The sequence below is a fragment of the Mesoplodon bidens genome (assembly GCF_964165515.1).
Source record: "Mesoplodon bidens genome assembly, chromosome: 6".
In the NCBI taxonomy this organism is placed as follows: Eukaryota; Metazoa; Chordata; class Mammalia; order Artiodactyla; family Ziphiidae; genus Mesoplodon; species Mesoplodon bidens.
The window spans coordinates 31,918,317-31,941,522 of NC_138162.1; the positions used below are offsets into that span (position 1 = coordinate 31,918,317).

The 23,206-nt window shown below is 36.5% G+C and overlaps 1 long non-coding RNA gene across 1 annotated transcript in view; it reads left to right on the plus strand.

Moving 5' to 3' along the window:
* The window catches only part of LOC308619500, a 111,890-nt gene that overhangs the window by 50,222 nt on the left and 38,462 nt on the right, over window positions 1-23,206 (plus strand). Inside the window, exon 3 of the long non-coding RNA XR_014016192.1 lies at window positions 16,633-16,810. This is a non-coding gene — a long non-coding RNA (uncharacterized lncRNA). The remainder of the gene's footprint in view (window positions 1-16,632; window positions 16,811-23,206) is intronic.

A 23,206-nucleotide genomic window follows, 5' to 3' on the forward strand; every position in this document is an offset into this window, starting at 1 on the left:
GTGCAGTTTTCTGTGTATGCTTGGAGCTAACTAGACAGCTCTAGTTACCAGGAGCAACTTTTGTAGGAAACATTCCCCAAATATGTTCAAAGAAAAGGACTGGAATTCTGAGAAACTTATCTTCCTTGAGGTGTGCTTGGGAATTACATCTTTAAGAAAAAAAAAAAAAAAACCTTTGTGGAAGTGAAAATTAATTATCTATAATCCCAGGGGTTTTCTTTCCAGTAGTAATCAAATAAGCTCATATCAAACTAACTCTTCTGCAGATAACAACTGTAAACTTCAAAATAAAATATAAAAAATAAAAATCTAAAGGCTTAAGAGTGAGCAGACACAGGCACATTTTGAGGGAAAGTCCGTATTTGGAAAAAGGGAATAGCACTTGGTGATTTTTTTCCCGTGTGTGTTTGTGTGTGTGTGTGTCTATTTGTGTGTGTGTGATTTTTTTTTTAAGAATACATTTTTATTTTTTATTTATTTATTTTTTGAATTTTATTTTATTTATTCTTTTAAACAGCAGGTTCTTATTAGTTATCCATTTTATACATATTAGTGTATATGTGTCAATCCCGATCTCCCAATTCATCACACCACCTGTGTGTGTGATTTTTAGCCAGAAGGCAGGCCCTAGTCTGTACCATTCAGGTTCGCTAAAAAACAGATATAAAATCCGGAATTGATCTTTCCTAGAGAAGCAGTAAACAGAGTTCAGGGCAACCATGGGTGCTAGAAAGTGAGGGGTAGGGTGGGTATTGGAAAGGAGAGAACCAGAGAGGGGAGCCCTATATTATGTGCATAACTCTATCCAGATATCTGGTTGACCCTCGAACCATGCATACACAAAACAGATTACAAGCAGAATAGTTAAAGCTTAAATAGTTAAAACTGAATTGAGATTTGAGTTACTATCCAAGAGACAGAGTTTGCATTTTGAGGCCAAGTTAATTGCCTACTTAAGGAAGTCAATAGTCTTTAAAAGAATATAAAAGAATCCAAAGTCTCTACAATATAACATCAGATTATCCATGATATAATGCAAAATTCCTTAGCATGTGAAGAAAGAGTAGGGAAAATAGAGATGACAGTAAAAATATAAAAACAAGTTCATCTCCACTGGCATTAAAAATAAGCCCAAATGAATAATTAATTAATTTTAACTCATCAACTTAGCAGAGGTTTTAAAAATATTCTATGTTAGCAAGGGATAGAATATTTGGACCCTCATCTGAGGCTGTTTGAAGTATTAATAAATTTCTTAAAAATCAATCAGGCTTGATATATATGCCTAAAAACAGTTTATATACCCTTTGACCCAGTAATTTCACTTGTAAAAATGTATTCCAAAGAATTACCAGCTGTGCAAAGAATTTTATACAAGGATATTCCTAAAATATTTATAATAGAATGAAAAAAATAATCTTAAATATCTAAGAATAAAGGGATGGTTAAAACAAATATAATGGAATAATTTACAAGCATTAAATCATGTTTTAAGGGGCTTCCCTGGTGGCGCAGTGGTTGAGAGTCCGCCTGCCGATGCAGGGGACACGGGTTCGTGCCCCGGTCCGGGAAGATCCCACATGCCACGGAGTGGCTAGGCCCGTGAGCCATGGCCGCTGAGCCTGCGCGTCCGGAGCCTGTGCTCCACAGGGGGAGAGGCCACGACAGTGAGAGGCCCACGTACCGCAAAAAAAAAAAAAAATCATGTTTTAAGTGACTATTAAAGACATAGGGAAATTCTCAGGGTATAATATTGAGAGAAAATGGGAGAGTATAAAGGGGACATACAGGTAATTTTAATTTTCTTTTTTATATTTTCCTATATTTCCCAAATTATCTACACAGAACATGAATGCCTTTTATATTAAAGAAATAAGATTTTTTAAAAACCATGTATGTCTGCTATAGGTATAACAAAACGAATTTTCAAAGTTGCTCATCTGGCTGACCTGTTGGTACTTTGCTTTAGCTTCCTCTCCTGCTCCTCTCCCAGCTCCACACTCTTTAATTCATGTTCACTTACTGTCACCCTTTTCCCTCACAGAGGATATCTATTCCTGTTCAAGACCAGCCATTCTGTCTGGGCTTCAGCTCCTTCCTGGCTTGCATTCATGGGGACTTCAGTTCCTTAGTTATCTGTTTTGTTTGTTTGTTTTTTGGCCGTGCCGCTCGGCATGCGGGATCTTAGTTCCCCAACCAAGGATCTAACCCTAACCCTAACCCACAACCCCTGCAGTAGAAGAAATGGAGTCTTAACCACTGAACCACCAGGGAAGTCCCAATTCCTTGGTTATCTGGATCTCTTCTGCTATCTTCAGCCTCTCCCTCTGTTCATTGCAAAATTGTCAATGGAATCAAGATGGTCTGAGTCACTGGTCTTGCGAAAACAGTTTTAAAAATACCCATTGTGTTTTGTTTTATTTTGTAAAGTGGAAATAATTTTTTGAGAGGATTCGAAACATGATACTTCTTCACTGTAAAAAGAAAAATTAAGACAATGCAGAAGTTAGAAAACAGAAAGCAAATATCTCTACTTTATCTCTACTCAGACATCATCCCACACTCTTTATCTACTTTTAGTATGGGGATAGGTTGGTACAACCTATCTATATTAGCATGGATGGATGGATGGATTGCTGGATAAATGGACAGCTAGTTTGGGGTTGGATGGGCTCGCACATTACAGCTTGGGACCATGACAAAAATAATTCTAACGTTATTCTTTTGAACAAACAGAATAGTTAGGAAAAACTCTTAAAAGAACATATAATGGAGGAGGAAGGTGCCTTCCAGAAACTAAAATGAACTATAATAAATTTTAATATTGAGGTATTGCTTACCCACATTTTTCGTATAATTTAGTATATTACCAGTGTCTTTCCATGATAATGTGAATCTACATCATTTTAATTGTGCATGGTTTCTTTTTTATTAATATTATACTTAGTTTTTAAAATGTTCTATAAAATGAATATTTAGCTTGTTTCAGGTATTTTAATAAATATGCTTTAATAAATGTCTTTCTGTACATATTTTTGAAAAGTTTTCTCATGATTTCCTTTCTTTAAAATTTTTATTTATTTATTTATGGCTGTGTTGGGTCTTCGTTTCTGTGCAAGGGCTTTCTCTAGTTGCGGCAAGTGGGGGCCACTCCTCATCGCGGTGCGCGGACCTCTCATTATCGCGGCCTCTCTTGTTGCGGAGCACAGGCTCCAGACGCGCAGGCTCAGTAATTGTGGCTCATGGGGCTAGCCGCTCCGTGGCATGTGGGATCCTCCCAGACCAGGGCTCGAGCCCATGTCCCCTGCATTGGCAGGCAGATTCTCAACCACTGCACCACCAGGGAAGCCCTCTCATGATTTCCTTAGAAGTAGATTTGCTGGATCAGAGTCATGTTTTAAATTTTGATGTGAATTGCCATTTTTCTCTTCAGGAGAAGTGGGCTAATTTATATATTTCAACTAGCATTTTGTGAGAGTCCTCATTTTTCTGCATCTTTATGAACTCTTGATATTATAAATTTTATAAATTGTTGCCAATTTAATAGGTGAAAAATATCTTCTTGTTTAAATTTGAATCCTTGATTCTTTATTGAAGTTTTGCATCTTTTCAGATGCTTATTATTAATCTTTCAAATTTATTTTGATTTTTCCAGTTCATATCTTTTGACTCTTTTTTATCAATATCTTTTATTGAAGTATAGTTGATTTATCATGTGTTAATTTCTGCTATACAGCAAAGTGATTCAGTTATAAATATATATATACATTCTTTTTTAATATTCTTTTCTATTATGGATTATAATAGGATAATGAATATAGTTCCCTGTGCTATACAGTAGGACCTTGTTGTTTATCCATTCTCTATATAATAGCTTACATCTGCTCACCCCAACCTCCCACTCCATCCCTCCCCCAATCCCCTCTACCTTGGCAACCACCAGTCTGTTCTCTATGTCCATGATTCTGTTTCTGTTTCATAGATAGGTTCAGTAGTGTCATATTTTAGATTCCACATATAAGTGATATCATATGGTATTGGTCTTTCTATTTCTGACTTACTTCACTTAGTATGATAATCTCTAGTTGCATTCATGTTGCTTGCAAATGGCATTATTTCGTTCTTTTTTTTTTTAACATCTTTGTTGGAGTATAATTGCTTTACAATGGTGTGTTAGTTTCTGCTTTATAACAAAGTGAATCAGTTATACATATACATATGTTCCCATATCTCTTCCCTCTTGCATCTCCCTCCCTCTCACCCTCCCAATCCCAGCCCTCTACGTGGTCACAAAGCACCAAGCTGATCTCCCTGTGCTATGTGGCTGCTTCCCACTAGCTATCTATTTTATGTTTGGTAGTGTATATATGTCCATGCCACTCTCTCACTTTGTCCCAGCTTACCCTTCCCCCTCCCCATGTCCTCAAGTCCATTCTCTAGTAGGTCTGCATCTTTATTCCTGTTTTGCCCCCCTAGGTTCTTCATGACCTTTTTTTTTTTTTTTTTTTTAGATTCCATATATATGTGTTAGCATACAGTATTTGTTTTTCTCTTTCTGACTTACTTCACTCTGAATGACAGTCTCTAGGTCCATCCACCTTACTACAGATAACTAAGTTTCGTTCCTTTTTATGGCTGAGTAATATTCCATTGTATATATGTGCCACATCTTCTTTATCCATTCATCTGTTGATGGACATTAGGTAGTTTTCATGTCTTAGCTATTGTGAATAGTGCTGCTGTGAACATAGGGGTACATGTATCTTTTTGGATTATAGTTTTGTCTGGATATATGCCCAGGAGTGGGACTGCTGGATCATATGGTAATTCTATTTTTAGTTTTCTGAGGAACCTCCATACTGTTTTCCACAGTGGCTGCACTAACTTATATTCCTACCAACAGTGTAGGAGGGTACCCTTTTCTCCATGCCCTCTCCAGCATTTGTTATTTGTAGACTTTTAATTATGGCCATTCTGACCAGTGTGAGGTGGTACCTCACTGTAATCTTGATTTGCATTTTTCTAATATTTAGCAATGGTGAGCATCTTTTCATGTGCCTATTGGCCATCTGTATTTCTTCTTCATATCTTTTGACTCTTTATTTTACTTTTTAGCAAAATAATACATATGCATAGTTTAAAAGCTCCACTAGAACAGAAGGATTACTCGCAAAAAATAGCACTTGTCTGTCCCATATTTCTTACCCTCCCAATTCTGCTACCCAAAGGTAACCATGCTCAACTCTTGTAATGGTTTCTTCTGATATTTAATTTCATGTTTCTAAATTATTTGCTTCTGTGTTCCTTTTTTATTTTTAAATTTCAGATATTAATTCTTGATTTCCTACTAGGTAAAAGGAAGATTTATGTTTCTTTCAATGTTCTCCCCATCCCACCCTGTCCATACAGACATATTCAGTTCTCTTTGACCATCCTTTCAATGCAGATATATCATAATTTGGGACTAAATTTCTAATTCACTATTTACATCATTATTACATGAATATAATTCATAGCTCAGTAAGTATAATACATAGTTTAGGTTTTCTTTCTGGTTCAGCTTTTTGTTTTGCCTGGAGTTAATAATTATCTCGTTTGGGGGCTTGCACTTAATCTTCCATGTACATAAATCTATCACCAAAATTTCTGTGAGAGTGCTAAAACTCTTAATAAGTTAAACATTATAGGTAATCTATAATTTCCTTTTAAAAATGTGTCCATCGTTGTGTTCCAATCTCAGCTATTTGGGCCCATTGCAAAAATATCCTCCTAGGACCTCCTCTCCCCATTATTGAAATCCCCTTACAGCAGCCTTGTGTTTCTGCTTCCGTTTTCCTGGACCTCATTTCCTCCTTTTCCCTAATTTTGTTATAGGACATAACTGCAGTATAATACTGAGAAAGGGTACATGGAACCATTTTATTTTTGAAAACTTATATGTCTAAAAGTATGTTTTTCTACCCTCACACTTGATTTGGTAATTTGCTTGTATATGTAACTCTAGGTTGGACACTATTTTTTCCCTCAGAATTTTAAAGGCATTTTTCTCCACTGTTTGCAGCATCCATGGTGTTGTTAACAAGCCCAATGCTGTTCTGATTCTTGATCTCTTGTGTTTTCATCTTTCTTTCTGGACATTTTCAGAATCTTTTCTCTATTCTTTTTATTTTATTTATTTATTTATTTTTTGGCTGCTTGGGTCTTTGTTGCTGCATGTGGACTTTTCTCTAGTTGCAGTGAGCAGGGGCTACTCTTCATTGCAGTGCATGGGCTTCTCATTGTGGTGGCTTCTCTTATTGCAGAGCATGGGCTCCAGGCATGCAGGCTTCAGAAGTTGTGGCTTACAGACTCTAGAGAACAGGCTCAGTAGTTGTGGCACACAGGCTTAGTTGCTTCGTGGCATGTGGGATCTTGCTGGACCAGGGGTTGAACTCATGTCCGCTGCATTGGCAGGCATATTCTTAGCCACTGCACCACCAGGGAAGCCCTCTTTTCTCTATTCTTAAAGCACTAAAATTTCATGATATACTTGCAGGTTCTTTTCTATTACTTGGGCTGATTGGTAGGAGAAGACTAGGTAAATTTGTGTCTGTTTGTTTTAGGAAATTTTTGTATTATTTCTTTGATAATTTCTCCCTGTTTTCTGTCTTTCAGACACACACATGTACTCATTCTTTCTGTAACTCCTCTTGGTTAGACCTCTTGAATTAATTCTCTAATTTCTCATATTTTAGCTCCCATTTTCTCTCATTGGCTGATTTTTCTGTTTTCTAGAAAAATTTCTAGACTTTCTAGACTCTAAGACCTTCCAGTTTCTACTGGATATTTTATGTTAGCAATCATATTTTCATGTTGTGGTGGTTTTTTTTATTCCCTGCATGCTCTCTTTTTATAATGTCTTGTTCTTTTTTCTTCATGAATTCCATGTCTTCTCTTATTGTTACGAAGGTATTATATTTTTAACCTTTCTTCTCCTTGTGTTATAGCTTTTCTTCTCTGTTAATTTTGGTTTCTGTCTTTCATACTGGAGTCTTTCCACATAAATCTTGTGACCCTTGTCAATCTATATTTTGGAATCAGGCATTGGAATGCTAATTAAAAGCTATGAGTAGAGGCACAGGTTTGGTATGCTTATGGAGCAGAATGCCATTACCAAAGCATCAGAGTCACTCACCTTTCTGTTCTCTATACTAAGATTTTTTTAAATGTTATTGACATCTCCCATTTGTGTTGTCTCTTCTGTTGTATTTTTTGTCTTCAGGTTCATACTTTGTCATTCCTTTATTGTCATTATACTATATTTCTTGGAGGGAACCAAGATAAATGTATGTGTTCAAGCTGTGATGCTTAACTGGAAATCTATACCCACTTTTTTTCCATTGAGATGTCTGTCTGTATTCTGTCATTTTAATAATTCTGTATATAGTAACAATATTTATTTACATATGTTTTATTTTATTTTTTCATTTGCTCCTAACTATTTGACATTCTGTACAAAAAATTTTAATCCTTATATAGTCAAATTTCTCAAGTGTATCATCATATCTAGAAAAAAATTCCTCATTCTAAAATTTTCTGCCATATGTTTTTCTGTATTTTTTTTTTAAAGCTGGACTTTTTAAAAATATTATTTATTTATTTATTTATTTTTGGCTGTGTTTGGCTTTCTCTACTTCTGGTGAGTGGAGGCTACTCTTCGTTGTGGTGTGTGGGCCTCTCTTTAAAGTTATGTTATGGCTTGTCTTTGTTGCAGAGCACGGGCTCTAGGTGCACGAGATTTAGTAGCCAAGGCATGCGGGCTCAGTAGTTGTGGATCACGGGCTCTAGAGCGCAGGCTCAGTAGTTGTGGTGCACGGGCTTAGTTGCTCTGCGGCATGTGGGATCTTCCTGGACCAGGGCTCTAACCCGTGTCCCCAGCATTGGCAGGCAGATTCTTAACCACTACGCCACCAGAGAAGTCCCTCTATTTATTTTATAATTTTCCTAATTAAATTTTTAACTTGGAGTGTAATTTTGTTTATGTTGTGATATGGATATCAGTTTATTTTGTAATAAATGGAAACTAAAGCAACATCTGACAGTTTGTTCTCACCATTCTTATAGTATATCTATATCATATTTTATATTCTGATAAATCTTGGATCCATTTCTAGGTTCTCTATTTTATATCTCTAATAGCCACACCCATTGCCGGATCTGTATTACAGTTTAAAGATATTCATTTTTTAGTGCATTTTGATATCTTCAATGACAAATGTCCCCACTCCTTGTTCTTCTCTATTATGTATTCTTCTTATGGCTCCCAACTATATTTTTTGAAATGAAATTTGGGTCAGTTTACCACTTTGAAAAAACTTCATTGCAATTTTTAATAGTCTGTATAAAATTTTAGATTAATTTAAGAGAGAATTCACACTCTTACTTGTTTGAGTCTTCTTATCTAGAAACATGAATGTCTCAGGGATATTCAAGTCTTCTTTCACAGTTTTCTTTATAGAGGTTCTGTACATGTTTTCTGTAAGATGTAATTTTATTCCAGCTGTTATTTCTATACATGAATGCTATAGATTTTGAAATTTGCTTACCTTTTCGAATTCTGTCATTCTATTATCTTTGAACAATTTTAGTTAATTTTTCCATATTTTATTATTCAATAAATATTTCAACTCCTACCAAGTTCCAGAAAGTATTAGCCATTCAGGCCATAATGTTAAATAAGAAGAGACATGGTGGAGGGACCTTCAAGATGGCAGAGGAATAATACGTAGAGATCACTGTCCTCCCCACAAATACATGAGAAATAAATCTACATGTGGAAAAACTCCTACAGAACACCTACTGAACACGGACAGAAGACCTCAGACTTCCCAGAAGGCAAGAAACTCCCCACGTACCTGTGTAGGGCAAAAGGAAAAAGAAAAACACAGACAGAAGAATAGGGGCAGGACCTGCATCTCTGGGAGGGAGCTGTGAAGGAGGAAAAGTTCCACACACTAGGAAGACCCTTCACTGGTGGAGATGGGGGGTGGGCTGGCGGGAAGCTTTGGAGCCCCGGAGGAGAGCGCAACAACAGGGGAGCAGAGGGCAAAGTGGAGAGATTCCCGCACAGAGGATCTGTGCCGACTAGCACTCACCAGCCCGAGAGGCTTGTCTGCTCACCTGCCGGGGTGGGTGGGGGCTCAGACCTGAGGCTCCGGCTTCAGAGGTCAGATCCCAGGGAGAGGCCTGGGCTTGGCTGCATGAACACAGCCTGAAGGGGGCTACTGTGCCACAGCTAGCTGTGAGGGAGTCCAGGGAAAAGTCTGGAACTGCCTAAGAAGCAAGAGACCATTGTTTCATGGTGCACGAAGAGGGGATTCAGAACACCACCTAAAGGGGCTCCAGAGACAGCTGTGAGCCACGGATATCAGTGCAGACACCAGAGACAGGCATGAAACACTAAGGTTGCTGCTGAAGCCACCAAGAATCCTGTGTGCAAGCACAGGTCACTATACAAACCTCCCCTCCCAGGAGCCTGTGCAGCCCACCACGGCCAGGGTCCCGAGATCCAGGAACAAGTTCCCGGGAGATCACACGGCACATCTCAGGATGTTACAGCATCATGCTGGCCTCTGTGGCCGCAGGCTCACCCCACATTCCATACCCCTCCCTCCCCTCGGCCTGAGTGAGCCAGAGGCCCCTAATCAGTTGCTAATTTAACCCCATCCTGTCTGGGCAGGGAATGGATGCCCTCAGGCAACCTACACTCAGAGGTGGGTCCAAATCCAAAGCTGAACCCCGGGAGCTGTGCAAACAAAGAAGAGAAAGGGAAATTTCTCACAGCAGCCACAGGAGCAGGGATTAAATCTCCACAATCAACTTGATGTACCCTGCATCTGTGGAATACCTGAAGAGACAAGGAATCATCCCAAAATGAGGCAGTGGACTTTCAGAGCAATTGTAGACTTGGGATTTGCTTTCTGCATCTAATTTGTTTCTGGCTTTATGTTTATCTTAATTTAGTATTTAGAGCTTATTATCATTGGTAGATTTGTTTATTGATTTGGTTACTCTCTTCCTTTTCTTAAATATATGCATTTTTTTTCCTTTTCTCTTTTTGTGAGTGTGTATGTGTATGCTTCTTTGTGTGATTTTGTTATATAGCTTTGTTTTACCATTTCTCCTAGGGTTCTGTCTGTCCGGGTTTTTTTGTTTTGTTTTTTATTAGTATAGTTTTTAGTGCTTGTTATCATTGGTGAATTTGTTATTTGGTTTGGTAGCTCACTTCTTTCTTTCTTTCTTTCTTTTCTTTTACTTTTTTATTTTTAATAATATTTTCTTATTTTTTAGTTTAGTAACTTTTTTATTTAATTTAATTTTAATTTAATTTATTTTATTTTATTTTATTTATTTATTTTACTTTCTCACTTTTCTTCTGAGCCGTCTGGCCGACAGGGTCTTGGTGCTCTGGCCGGGTGTCAGGCCTGAGCCTCTGAGTTGGGAGAGCCAAGTCAGGACAATGGTCCACCAGAGACCTCCCGGCCCCATGTAATATCAAACGGTGAAAGCCCTCCCAGACATCACCATCTCAATGCTAAGACCCAGCTCCGCTCAACGACCAGCAAGCTACAGTGCTGGACACCCCATGCCAAACAACTAGCAAGACAGGAACACAACCCCACCCACTAGTAGAGAGGCTGCCTAAAATCATAATAAGTTCCCAGACACCCCAAAACACACCACCAGACGCAGTCCTGCCCATCAGAAAGACAATATCCAGCCTCATCCACCCAAGCACAAGCACCAGTCCCCTCCACCAGGAAGCCTCCACAACCCACTGAACCAACATTAGCCACTGGGTGCAGACACCAAAAACAATGGGAACTATGAAGCTGCAGCCTGTGAAAAGGAGACCCCAAACACAGTAAGTTAAGCAAAATGAGAAGACAGAGAAATATACAGTAGATGAAGGAGCAAGATAAAAACACACCAGACGAAACAAATGAAGAGGAAATAGGCAGTCTACCTGAAAAAGAATTCAGAGTAATGATAGTAAACATGATCCAAAATCTTGGCAATATAATGGAGAAAATACAAGAAACGTTTAACAGGGACCTAGAAGAACTAAAGAGCAAACAAACAGTGATGAACAACACAATAAATGAAATTAAAAATACTCTAGAAGGAATCAATAACAGAATAACTGAGACAGAAGAATGGATAAGTGAGCTGGAAGATAAAATGGTGGAAATAACTGCCAGGGAGCAGAATAAAGAAAAAAGAATGAAAAGAATTGAGGACAGTCACAGAGACCTCTGGAACAACATTAAACACACCAACATTTGAATTATAGGGGTCCAAGAGAAGAAGAGAAAAAGAAAGGCTCTGAGAAAATATTTGAAGAGATTATAGTCGAAAACTTCCCTAACATGGGAAAGGAAATAGTCAATCAAGTCCAGGAAGCACAGAGAGTACTATACCAGATAAACGCAAAGAGAAACATGCCAATACACATATTAATCAAACTATCAAAATATAATACAAAGAAAAAATATTAAAAGCAGAAAGAGAAAAGCAACAAATAACATACAAGGGAATCCCCTTAAGGTTAACAGCTGATTTTTGAGCAGAAGCTCTGGAAGCCAGAAGGGAGTGGCAGGACACATTTAAAGTGATGAAGGGGAAACCAAGATTACAACCAAGATTACTCTAGCCAGCAAGGATCTCATTCAGATTCACTGGAGAAATTAAACACTTTACAGCTAAGCAAAAGCTAAGAGAATTCAGCAGCACCAAACCAGCTTTACAACAAATGCTAAAGGAACTTCTCTAGGCAGGAAACACAAGGGAAGGAAAAGACCTACAATAACAAATACAAAACAATTAAGAAAATGGTAATAGGAACATACATATTGGTAATTACCTTAAATGTAAATGGATTAAATGCTCCAACCAAAAGACATAGACTGGCTGAATGGATACAGAAACAAGACCCATATATATGCTGTCTACAAGGGACCCACTTCAGACCTAGGGACGCATACAGACTGAGAGTGAGGGGATGGAAAAAGATATTCCGTGCAAATGGAAATCAAAAGAAAGCTGGAGTAACAATACTCATATCACATAAAATAGACTTTAAAATAAAGAATGTTGCAAGAGACAGGAAGGACACTACATAATGATCAAGTAATCAATCCAAGAAGAAGATATAACAATTATAAATATATATGCACCAAAGGTAGGAGCACCTCAATATATAAGGCAATCGCTAACAGCCATAAAAGGGGAAGTCGACCATAACACAATAATAGGGGACTATAAAACCCCACCATGGCCGATGAACAGATCATCCAAAATGAAAATAAATAAGTGTGGGGTTTCCGTATGTATGAAATTAAATTCGATTTTCTCCTTTTAAAAAAAAGGAAAATAAATAAGGAAATAAAGGTTTAAATGATACATTAAACAAGATGGACTTAACTGATATTTATAGGACATACCATCCAAAAACAACAGAATACACTTTCTTCTCAAGTGCTCGTGGAACATTCCTCAGCATAGATCATATCTTGGGTCACAAATCAAGCCTTGGTAAATTTAAGAAAATTGAAATCATATCAAGTATCTTTTCTGACCACAATGCTATGAGACTAGATATCAATTAAAGGAAAAAAATCTGTAAAAAATACTAACACATGGAGGCTATTCAATACACTACTAAATAACCAAGAGGTCACTGAAGAAATCAAAGAGGAAATCAAAAAATACCTGGCAACAAATGACAATGAAAACATGACAACCAAAAACCTATGGGATCCAGCAAAAGCAGTTCTAAGAGGGAAGTTTATAGCAATACAATCCTACCTCAAGAAACAAGAAACATCTCAAATAAACAACCTGACCTTACACCTAAAGCAATTAGAGAAAGAATTTTTAAAAACCCAAAGATAGCAGAAGGATAGATATCATAAAGATCAAATCAGAAATAAATGAAAAAGAAATGAAGGAAATGATAGCAAAGATCAATAAAACTAAAAGCTGGTTCTTTACGGAGATAAACAAAATTGACAAACCATTAGGCAGACTCATCAAGAAAAAAAGGGAGAAGACTCAAATCAATAGAATTAGAAATGAAAAAGGAGAAGTAACAACTGACACTGCAGAAATACAAAAGATTATGAGAGATTACTACAAGCAACTCAATGCCAATAAAATGGACAACCTGGAAAAAATGGACAGACTCTTAGAAAAGCACAATCTTCCAAGACTGAACCAGGAAGAGATAGAAAATATAAACAGACCAATCGCAGGCACTGAAATTGAAACTGTGATTAAAATATTCCAACAAACAAAAGCCTAGGACCAGATTGCTTCACAGGCAAATTCTTTCAAACATTTAGAGAAGAGCTAACACCTATCCTTCTCAAACTCTTGCAAAATATACCAGAGGGAGCAACAAACCCAAGCTCATTCTACAAGGCCACCATGACCCTGATACCAAAAACAGACAAAGATGTCACAAAAAAAGAAAACTACAGGCCAATATCACTGATGAATATAGGTGCAAAAATCCTTAACAAAATACTAGCAAACAGAATCCAGCAGCACATTAGAAGGATCATACACCATGATCAAGTGGGGTTATCCCAGGAATGCAAGGATTCTCCATATACGCAAATCAATCAATGTGACACACTATATTGACAAATTGAGGAGAAAAAACATATGATCATCTCAATGGATGCTGAAAAAGATTTTGACAAAATTCAGCACCTATTTATGATAAAAACCCTCCAGAAAGTAGGCATAGAGAGAACTTACATCAACATAATAAAGGCCATATATGACAGACCCACAGGCAGCATCTTTCACAATGGTGAAAAACTGAAACCATTTCCACTAAGATCAGGAACAAGACAAGGTTGCCCATTCTCACTACTATTATTCAACATAGTTTTGGAAGTTTTAGCCACAGCAATCAGAGAAGAAAAAGAAATCAAAGGAATCGAAATCAGAAAAGAAGAAGTAAAACTGTCACTGTTTGCAGATGACATGATACTATATATAAAGAATCCTAAAGTTGCTACCAGAAAACAGCTAGAGCTAATCAATGAATTTGGTAAAGTAGCAGGATACAAAATGAATGCACAGAAATCTCTTGCATTCCCATACACTAATGATGAAAAATCTGAAAGAGAAATTCAGGAAACACTCCCATTTACTATTGCAACAAAACAAATAAAATCCCTAGGACTAAACGTACCTAAGGAGACAAAATACCTGTATGCAGAAAACTATAATACACTGATGAAAGAAATTAAAGATGATACAAACAGAGAGATATACCATGTTCTTGGATCGGAAGAATTAACGTTGTGAAAATGAGTGTACTATCCAAATAAATCTACAGATTCAAATCTTTCTCTATCAAACTACCAACGGCATTTTTCACAGAAGTAGAACAAAACATTGTACAATTTTTATGGAAACACAAAAGACCCCGAATAGCCAAAGCAATCTTGTGAAAGAAAACAGAGCTGGAGGAATCAGGCTCCCTGACTTCACACTATACTACAAAGGTACAGTAATCAAAACGGTATGGTACTGGCACAGAAACAGAAATATGGATCAGTGGAACAGATAGAAGTGCCAGAGATAAACCCATACACATATGGTCACCTTATCTTTGACAAAGGAGGCAAGAATATGCAATCCAGAAAAGACATCCTCTTCAATAAGTGAGAGAGTGGCATGGACATATATACACTACCAAATGTAAAATAGATAGGTAGTGGCAAGCAGCCGCATAGCACAGGGAGATCACCTCAGTGTTTAGTGTACACCTAGAGGGGTGGGATAGGGAGGGTGGGAGGGAGGTGCAGGAGGGAGAGCATATGGGGATATATGTATATGTATAGCTGATTCACTTTGTTATACAGCAGAAACTAACACAACATTGTAGTGCAGTTATACTACAATAGAGATGTTAAAAAAAAAAGAGACATCATTCTTGCCCTTGGATAGATAATTATATCATTTTGAAATGATGATTACATTTTCCTTTCCAATTATTTTTCTTACTTATTTTTATTATTCTATCGATTGACTAAGATCTCCAATCCAATATAGAAAAAAAATAAGGATAAGCTTCATCTTTATTTATAACATTTGAACAAATATGTCTAATTTTTCTCATTAGGTGTGATTTTTGAAAACTATTATGACATTAGACATTGCCACAACAAGTACCTTCATTCATATAGGATTTTTCTTTAGTTGGCTAGTTTGTCTTTCCGAAGATTGTTATTTTACAATAATATATGGGCCTCAATTTTTGAAAACTATTATGTTAAGGAATTTTCTTTCTGAATTCTGTTTATAAAAGGTTTATAATCACGGATGTTGAATTTCATTAAAGCCCATTTAATTGTTAATGTAATTAACATGTAAAACCATCCTTGAATTCCTGGAATAAACCCCACTTGCTAATTTCAGAGTGTTCTATTTTTATCTTGCTTGACAGAATCTAATAATGTTTTATTTAGGATTCTTGTATCTTTAGGAATAAAAAGATTGATCTATAGTTTTCTTTTACTGTGATCCTTTTTAGGTTTGATATTAAAATTATGCTAACCTCAAAGTGAATGGGAAAGTTTCCCAGAGCTCTGTTTTTAAAGACATATTTATTTAATAAATATTTTCAAAATCAGAGTAATTTTCTTGCCTTTGAAAGTTTGAAAGAGTTGAGAGACAAAATTAGCCATATTTATTCTTCAATGATGTCCCTTTGATACCTACTCAATTCTATCTTTGGTTATTGATCTGCTCGTTACTTGTTTTTTTAAGAACCAACTTGGGAACATACTTTTCCCTTGAAAATCATCCATCTGTTTTATTAAATGTATTGGAATAAAGCAGCATTTATTATTCATTTGTGAGTTTTAAAGTATCTTCCAGACCTGTGATTTTCATCACCCTCTCAATCCTTGTTTATTTGTGTTTTCACTCCTTGAATCTTTGTTAAATTTCTCAGAGGGCTATTTATTGGGGTTATGCTTTTCAGTGGTATAAATACATTTTTCAAACAAATTCTTTGATCACTGATATTTATTGTAGAGAAGAAGAAGCCACCTGGGTTTAATTTTTTACCTTAAAAGTAAAAGCTAAGATGTAACTATTTGAAGAGATAACAGAGTAAACAGGAATGGAGTAGGGAGCTGTAAAGGTGTGTCTGAGGAAGTTGATCAGAAATAACTAATTTGGGGGTGAAATGTAGACCCGTTGTATCTGTGCAGAGAGGATAGGATTTACCAGAGCCCATGTCTGGTAAATTATGTGGATAGTTTCTATGTAAGATCATAGACACTCATAGCATGCAGGGATTGGCTAGAAAATTACTCCCATTTCCTCATTATATAGATGCAGAAACTAAGCTACGAAGAGTTGAAGTGACTTACTCAAAGTTACACAGCATGCTGATTAGATGATTGAGGACTACTTAATACAATAGAATTATTTGCACTCTACAACACTTTTTTTTTGTTTTGAAAGAAAATATATAGGTTAATAGGAAGAAATGCAGGGACACTTCTGTAAATGTTTTATAAATATTGTTTTGATACGATGCCAGACTTTGTCTTCATTTCCTAGGTGAAGAACTAGAGACATAGAGGATTGAAGAAGAGCAAGTCATGATCCAAATCAAGTCTGAAACCTCTTTCTATTGATTGCCTTACCTGTCAGTAACTCAATAAGCAACATTGCCTCTTTCGAAAATCAATGAACGGAAATGCTATGAGGAAACAAATTGAGAGAAATCTTCATTCTTGTAAGTATTCACAGAAAAGACTTTAATTGTTGTTCTTTTACTTATTAAAATAGGGAAAATTAAAAGAATGATAATAGTCAGTGCTTGCAAGAATCCAGGGAAATTGAGGGAGGCCCATATATTATTGTAAAATAACAATCTTTGGAAAGACAAACTAGCCAACTAAGGAAAAATGCTATATGAATGAAGGTACTTGTTGTGGCAATGTCTAATGAAAAAAGACTTGAAGCAACAGAATTAGTCAGAGGGGAAGGTCTAAGTAAGTTGTGGTACACATGAGAATATTGTATAGCTAATGAAAATATCCTTGTCATCAGGAATACAAGCATGAAACAATGCCCATACCTCTGTGTACTCACTTCTCTACACTTGGCTCAGTCAGCTCCACGCACACTGAAATTAAGGTGAAAGCCAGCTGAACTCCTTTTTTATTTTTATTTTTTTAATTGAGGTATCATTGATGTACAATATTATATAAGTTTCAAGTGTAAAACATAGTTGTTCATGACTTTTAAAGGGTTTATTCCATTTGTATTTATTATGAAATATTGGCTATATTCCCTGTGTTGTGTAACCAGCTAGCCTCTTATCCTGGGACTTTGGGAAGAATCTGCTTCCAGGCTCATTCAAGTTGTTGGTAGTAGAATTCAGTATTTTGCATTTGCAGGACTGAGATTTTCATCTTCTTTCTGGCTGTTTGCTGGAGGGTTCACTGTCATCTCTAGAGGCTTCTCCGAGGTCCTTCCATGTGGCCCCCTCCATCTGAGCATTAGAGAACCTCCCTTATGTTGTTCCTCACTTTCTCTTTTGCTACCAACTGGAGAAAACTCTGCTTTTATTGGGCTCATGTGATTAGGTTAGGCCCATATGCATAAACTTTCTGTCTTAGGGTCAATGTCTGCAAAATTCCTTTTGCCACATAACATAGCATAATCATGGAAATCAAACCAAGGAGCAAAGGGTACCATGGGGTCATATTAAAATTCTGCCTGCCATCCCACAGGTTGGGCTCACTGTCTCACTTCCTTTAGGTCTTTTCTCAGTTGTTAACTTTTCAGCAAAGTGTTTCCTGGAATCTATCTAAAATTTCAACTGCTCCTCTTATCCTCACCCAAACTTCTACCCCCTTTGCCTGTTTTTTTTTTTAAATTTCTTCTTTAGCACTTATCATCTAATGTACAATATGTCTTACTTATTTATATTGTTTGTTATCTGTCTTCTCCAGCACATGTAATCTCAAAGAGATCAGGGACTTTGTTGTTCTCTACCATATGTAGTTCTCACTGGTAGAATGGTGCCTGGAACATAACAAATACTCAGTAAATATGCGTTTAACGAGTGAACAAATGATACAAAATTATATAGAGAGTATGATTACAATTATTTAAAAATATGAATGCATATAAACACAATTAAAGTAGTATTGTTAAGATGGTAAGATTTTAATAGCTTAAAATCTATTTCCCAAGCTTTGCACTATTTTTATATTGACATAACAAAGAAAAAACCCCATAGAATGGACTGTTCTCTGGGTAGTGGGAATTAGCCAAGTATGACATACCTTGTGAGCAGGTACTTTTGAGGTAATGCTAAGGACTCAGCAGCTCATCATAGGCAGAAAAACATGCCAGAGGCGATGTGGAAGAGGAGAAAGAGCATGGGAGATGGAATTGCAAAGACCTGGATTTGAGTCTCTCTTCAAGTATATACGAGTTGGGTGACTTGAAAAGTCACTTAACCCCTCTGAGCCTATTTTCTCACTACATAAATTAGGACACTAACTACTTTCATCATTGGGTTGCCATAAGGATCATGTAAGATGCTCAGTATTACTTTGATTCATGTCATCCAGCCTATTCACCCTTGTGATGGCCAAGAGAAAGGCTTCTCATGCTTTACCAACTTCTCTTCTTCATCTAACTTGTGTGCAGTTGCAGAAAAGGACTTTCTTATTAGGGTAGGTTGATTTTCCCATGAAAGGAATATCACCGATTTTTTTTTAAAGCAATATTGGTTTCCAATAATTGTAACTAGCTTAAAATAACAGAAACAGAAATTCCTATGTGGATAACAAAATTTCCCTTTGAGTTCCAAAGGATCTCCTGGCACTCTCAAATTATTGTACCTTGAAATTGTTTCAATAACTGCATTCTTTTTGACAGGAGTTTGAATATCAAATATTGGTCACTACAAGAATATTAAATTTTTAATCAGAAATAGGGAAAAATGACTTTAAGTTCTGATACTATCAGTTTCTCATTATTTGACCTTGAACCATTCACCTTACTTCTCTTTGCCTTCTGGTACATTTTGAGAATCCTTGCATGCATAAACAAATGACTCTTTGTGGAAAGGTAATTCCCATAGCAATAAAAGTGATTACATTTTAAGCGTCTAGGATATTCCAGGCACAGTGCTGTATTCTTTACATACATTATCTTAAAAGCTCAAAACAAGTCAACCAGCTGATATCATTGTCTCCATTTTATCCACAAGAAAGCTGAGGCTTAGAGAGATCAAATAAATTCTTGAGAGTAGCACAACAAAATGCTAGAATTGATCTCCTGCTATAATCTCTTAACATCATTTTGCATTTGGATTATTCTTTTCAATGCATTTACTCTCTGGCCCAATTTTGTGTCAAAGAGGATTTGGTTCAACATTCTATGCCTTTATCTAAGTCTTCAATTAAAAAAAAAAATTAACACAAGTTTGTTTATTCCTTGCTACACCCCAGGTACCTAGCACACCTATTAGGTAGTAGTTGTTCAATAAATGACTTTGGAACAAATGAATGAATAATGTGGTGCAAAGACAAAGCCCTGTGCCATGTCTCCCTTGACATACAGTAGTATTGGCCCTTTCAGTTACAAATCTATTAGATTTTGTTGTTAAGATATCCTCATTTTTGTACTTTTATCTGTAAGGGAGACTGTGAAATGTTTTGGTGTGGTCGGGTACACTATGTCTATAGTTTCCCCCAAATTACACTATATCTATAGTTTCCCCCAAATCTACCATTCCGATAATCTTATTTTATGAAAAGGAAAGCTTAAGATGTATCTTGTTTTTCATGAACATATTATTTTTCTCATCTTTCTTCTCTTAGAGTTCACAAATATTCAATTTTATCATTTGACCCAGAAAACTACTTGGGATAGACATTAAGTGCAATATATATTTTTGCAGCATGTTCCTTTTGGTGAAGCAAGATAGTATTTTCTATCTTAATTCTTATAAGATTTCTGGCAGAATTTTGAGGCTACAATTAGGAAGTTCTCTTAACAAAAACAGCAATAACCATATATTCCAAAAGTTGCATGTATAAACGCTGCATAGACACCTGACCTACATTATCTAATTTAATTTCCCCCAAATCTATGAAGTAGGCATGAATATCTGAAATTTACAAATCAGGAATCCAAGACCCAAAGAGCTAACTATTTGCCCAAAGTCACCCATATGGTAAGTAGTAATCAGGATTCAAAGCCAGGTCTCAAACTCCAAAGATTGTGTTTTTAATGAGTATATATGTTGCCCTTTATAACTTTTCAAGGCCAGGAAACACATTAAAAACACCTTAATTTTTTCTTATGATCACTTCACCTGTGTTTGGCTTCAATTTTCTTGTTTTATTTGGATTAGGCTAGGTTATGCTGCAGTGACAAATAGCATCAATTATATTTTAGTGTTGCACTTATGTATCAAAATGGGTTTACATGATTGCAATGACTGGAAGATCATGCTGGAAAGTCATGCACAGGCAATTAACTATTTTAAACTCAAAATGATACATATCACTTCTAGTGACATATCATGGCCAAAGCAAATCACATAGCCAAGCCAAACTTCAAGTGGTAGGGAATCACAACCCTCCATTGTATCAGGAAGGAGAGAACAAGCTATCAGTGGACACTGGTAGTGTCTCCACATATCCACGTATTTTCTGCCCTTTTCAGAGTTGAAAATATTCTCTCTTCTTTTAACATTTTTCTTGGGGTATAGTTGATTTACAATGTTGTGTTAGTTTCAGGTGTAGAGCAAAGTGAATCTGCTATAAATATACGTATACCCACTCTTTTTTAGATTCTTTTCCCATATAGGCCATTACAGAGTATTGAGTAGAATTCCCTGTGCTATACAGTAAGTCCTTATTAGTTATCTATTTTATATATAGAAGTGTTTATATGTCAATCCCAATCTCCAGTTTATCCCTCCCCCACCTTACCCCCTGGTAACCATAAGCTTGTTTTCTACATCTGTAACTCTATTTCTGTTTTGTAGATAAGTTCATTTGTAGTCTTTTTTTTTTGACTCCACATATAAGTGATATCATATGATATTTTTCTTTCTCTGTCTGACTTACTTCACTCAGTATGACAATCTCTAGGTCCATCCATGTTGCTGCAAATGGCATTATTTCATCCTTTTTTTATGTCTGAGTAATAGACATTTCTCCAAAGAAGACATACAGATGGTTAAAAAGCACATCAAAAGATGCTCAACATCACTAACTACCAGAGAAATGCAAATCAAAACTACAATACAAATCAAAACTACTGGTGAGGTATCACCTCACACCAGTCAGAAAGGCCATTGTCAAAAAATCTACAAAAAATAAATGCTGGAGTGGATGTGGAGAAAAGGGAGCCCTCCTACACTGTTGGTGGGAATGTAAACTGGCAGAGCCATTATGCAGAACAGTATGGAGGTTCCTTAAAAAAACTAAAAATAGAGCTACCATATGATCCAGTAATCCCACTACTGGGCATATACCCTGAGAAAACCATAATTTGAAAAAATACATGCACCCCCAATGTTCACTGCAACACTATTTACAATAGCCAAGACATGGAAGCAACCTAAATGTCCATCAACAGAGGAATGGATAAAGAAGATGTGGTACATACATAGAAAATATTCTCTTTTCTAAGAGAATCGGTAATGAAGTTCAGTTTTCATTAAAAATTATACCATTATCTATTTTCTTATAATTATACCATTATATATTTTCACATAAAAATTATGCCATTAGTTCTAATACTTCCTTCTTGAATCTTACAAAACTAAGTAAGCCCTTTTGGTTGTCCCTCACACTTATTGTAAGAATCATGTAAATCTAATTATTATTTTCTGACCAGTTGGTCACCTTCATTATTTCCCCACTCTATACGTATCCTTTAAAACTCTGCACTCATTAGAGCTCCCTGTACAGTTATACTGACCTGACGAAACCATCCCCACTCTTCTTCAGCATTATGAAAACTTGATGTTGCAAAGTCATAATTTCAATTTTGTGTGCCTGATGTCCCCAGAGAACTTTTGGAGATTCAAGATGCTTTGAAAAGAAGGAGTTAAAATGTTTATTCCTCCCCCACCTTTATTAATAAGCTGTTAGAGATGTGCAAAATAAAGGAGGGTTTTTTTTGTTGTTGTTGTTGTTTTTTTTTTTTTTTTTAAAGAAAGAAGCATTCAGGAAAGAGAAACCCAACAAAGGGTGAAAGTGGTGAAGTGAAGTCATAAGACGACAGCTTTTTTCTAGAGAAAAGCCAGTTCAGACTGCAGGAGGAGGATGGAAGATAGAAACTTCTGGGAGAGAAGCCCTCCTGGCCGTCTGTTACATTTGAAAAGTGAACACACAATTGATCTGATGGAAAAAAACTAAGGATAGGTACACTGAAGACCACTCACATCAAAAGCAAACATAAAAACAAAATAATCATTAACTCTAGGAAAAGTAAATATGTTGTGCAAAATGGAACTATACCTGTAGAATTGGTCTCTGCCTTATTCAGTATTTAAACAATAACTTAAATACTGCTATTAATTAACCAGAGTTAGATATAGCTGTGGTAACTTATTTCCAAATACCTCCCATCCTGTATGCCTTATGCAATGAGGCTTTGTCACTCTTCCCATCAAGATGTGGAGCTGACTTCTCCTCCCTCAGGGTTTAGGCTTGCCCTGTCCCTTACATGCACCCATACACTGCGGTAGAAGCGAATGCTGAAGACTTGTGAAGCTGGACTTTAAGAGATCTTGTAGTTTCTGTTTTCAAGCTTTAGGGATGCTTCCTCTTGGAATGCTGCCTTGAGACTGCCATGTTCTGAGCAAGCCCAAGTGAGGCATGTGGAAGAGGACCAAGGAGCCCTGAATGAAAGCTCAGCTGAGTCCAGCTCCTGGCCAGTTCACCAGCTGAATGCAGTTACATAAGTGAAGCCAGAAGAACACCCAACTGATGCAGAGCATCACAAAACATAATAAATTGTTATTTCCTTAAGCCACTAATTTTGGGGTGATTTGTTATCCCCCAATAGACAACTGAAACGATATCTATATTGGATGGAAAGGAGAGGTGAGGTGATATAAGAGAGCTAAATCATCAACTAGAATGCC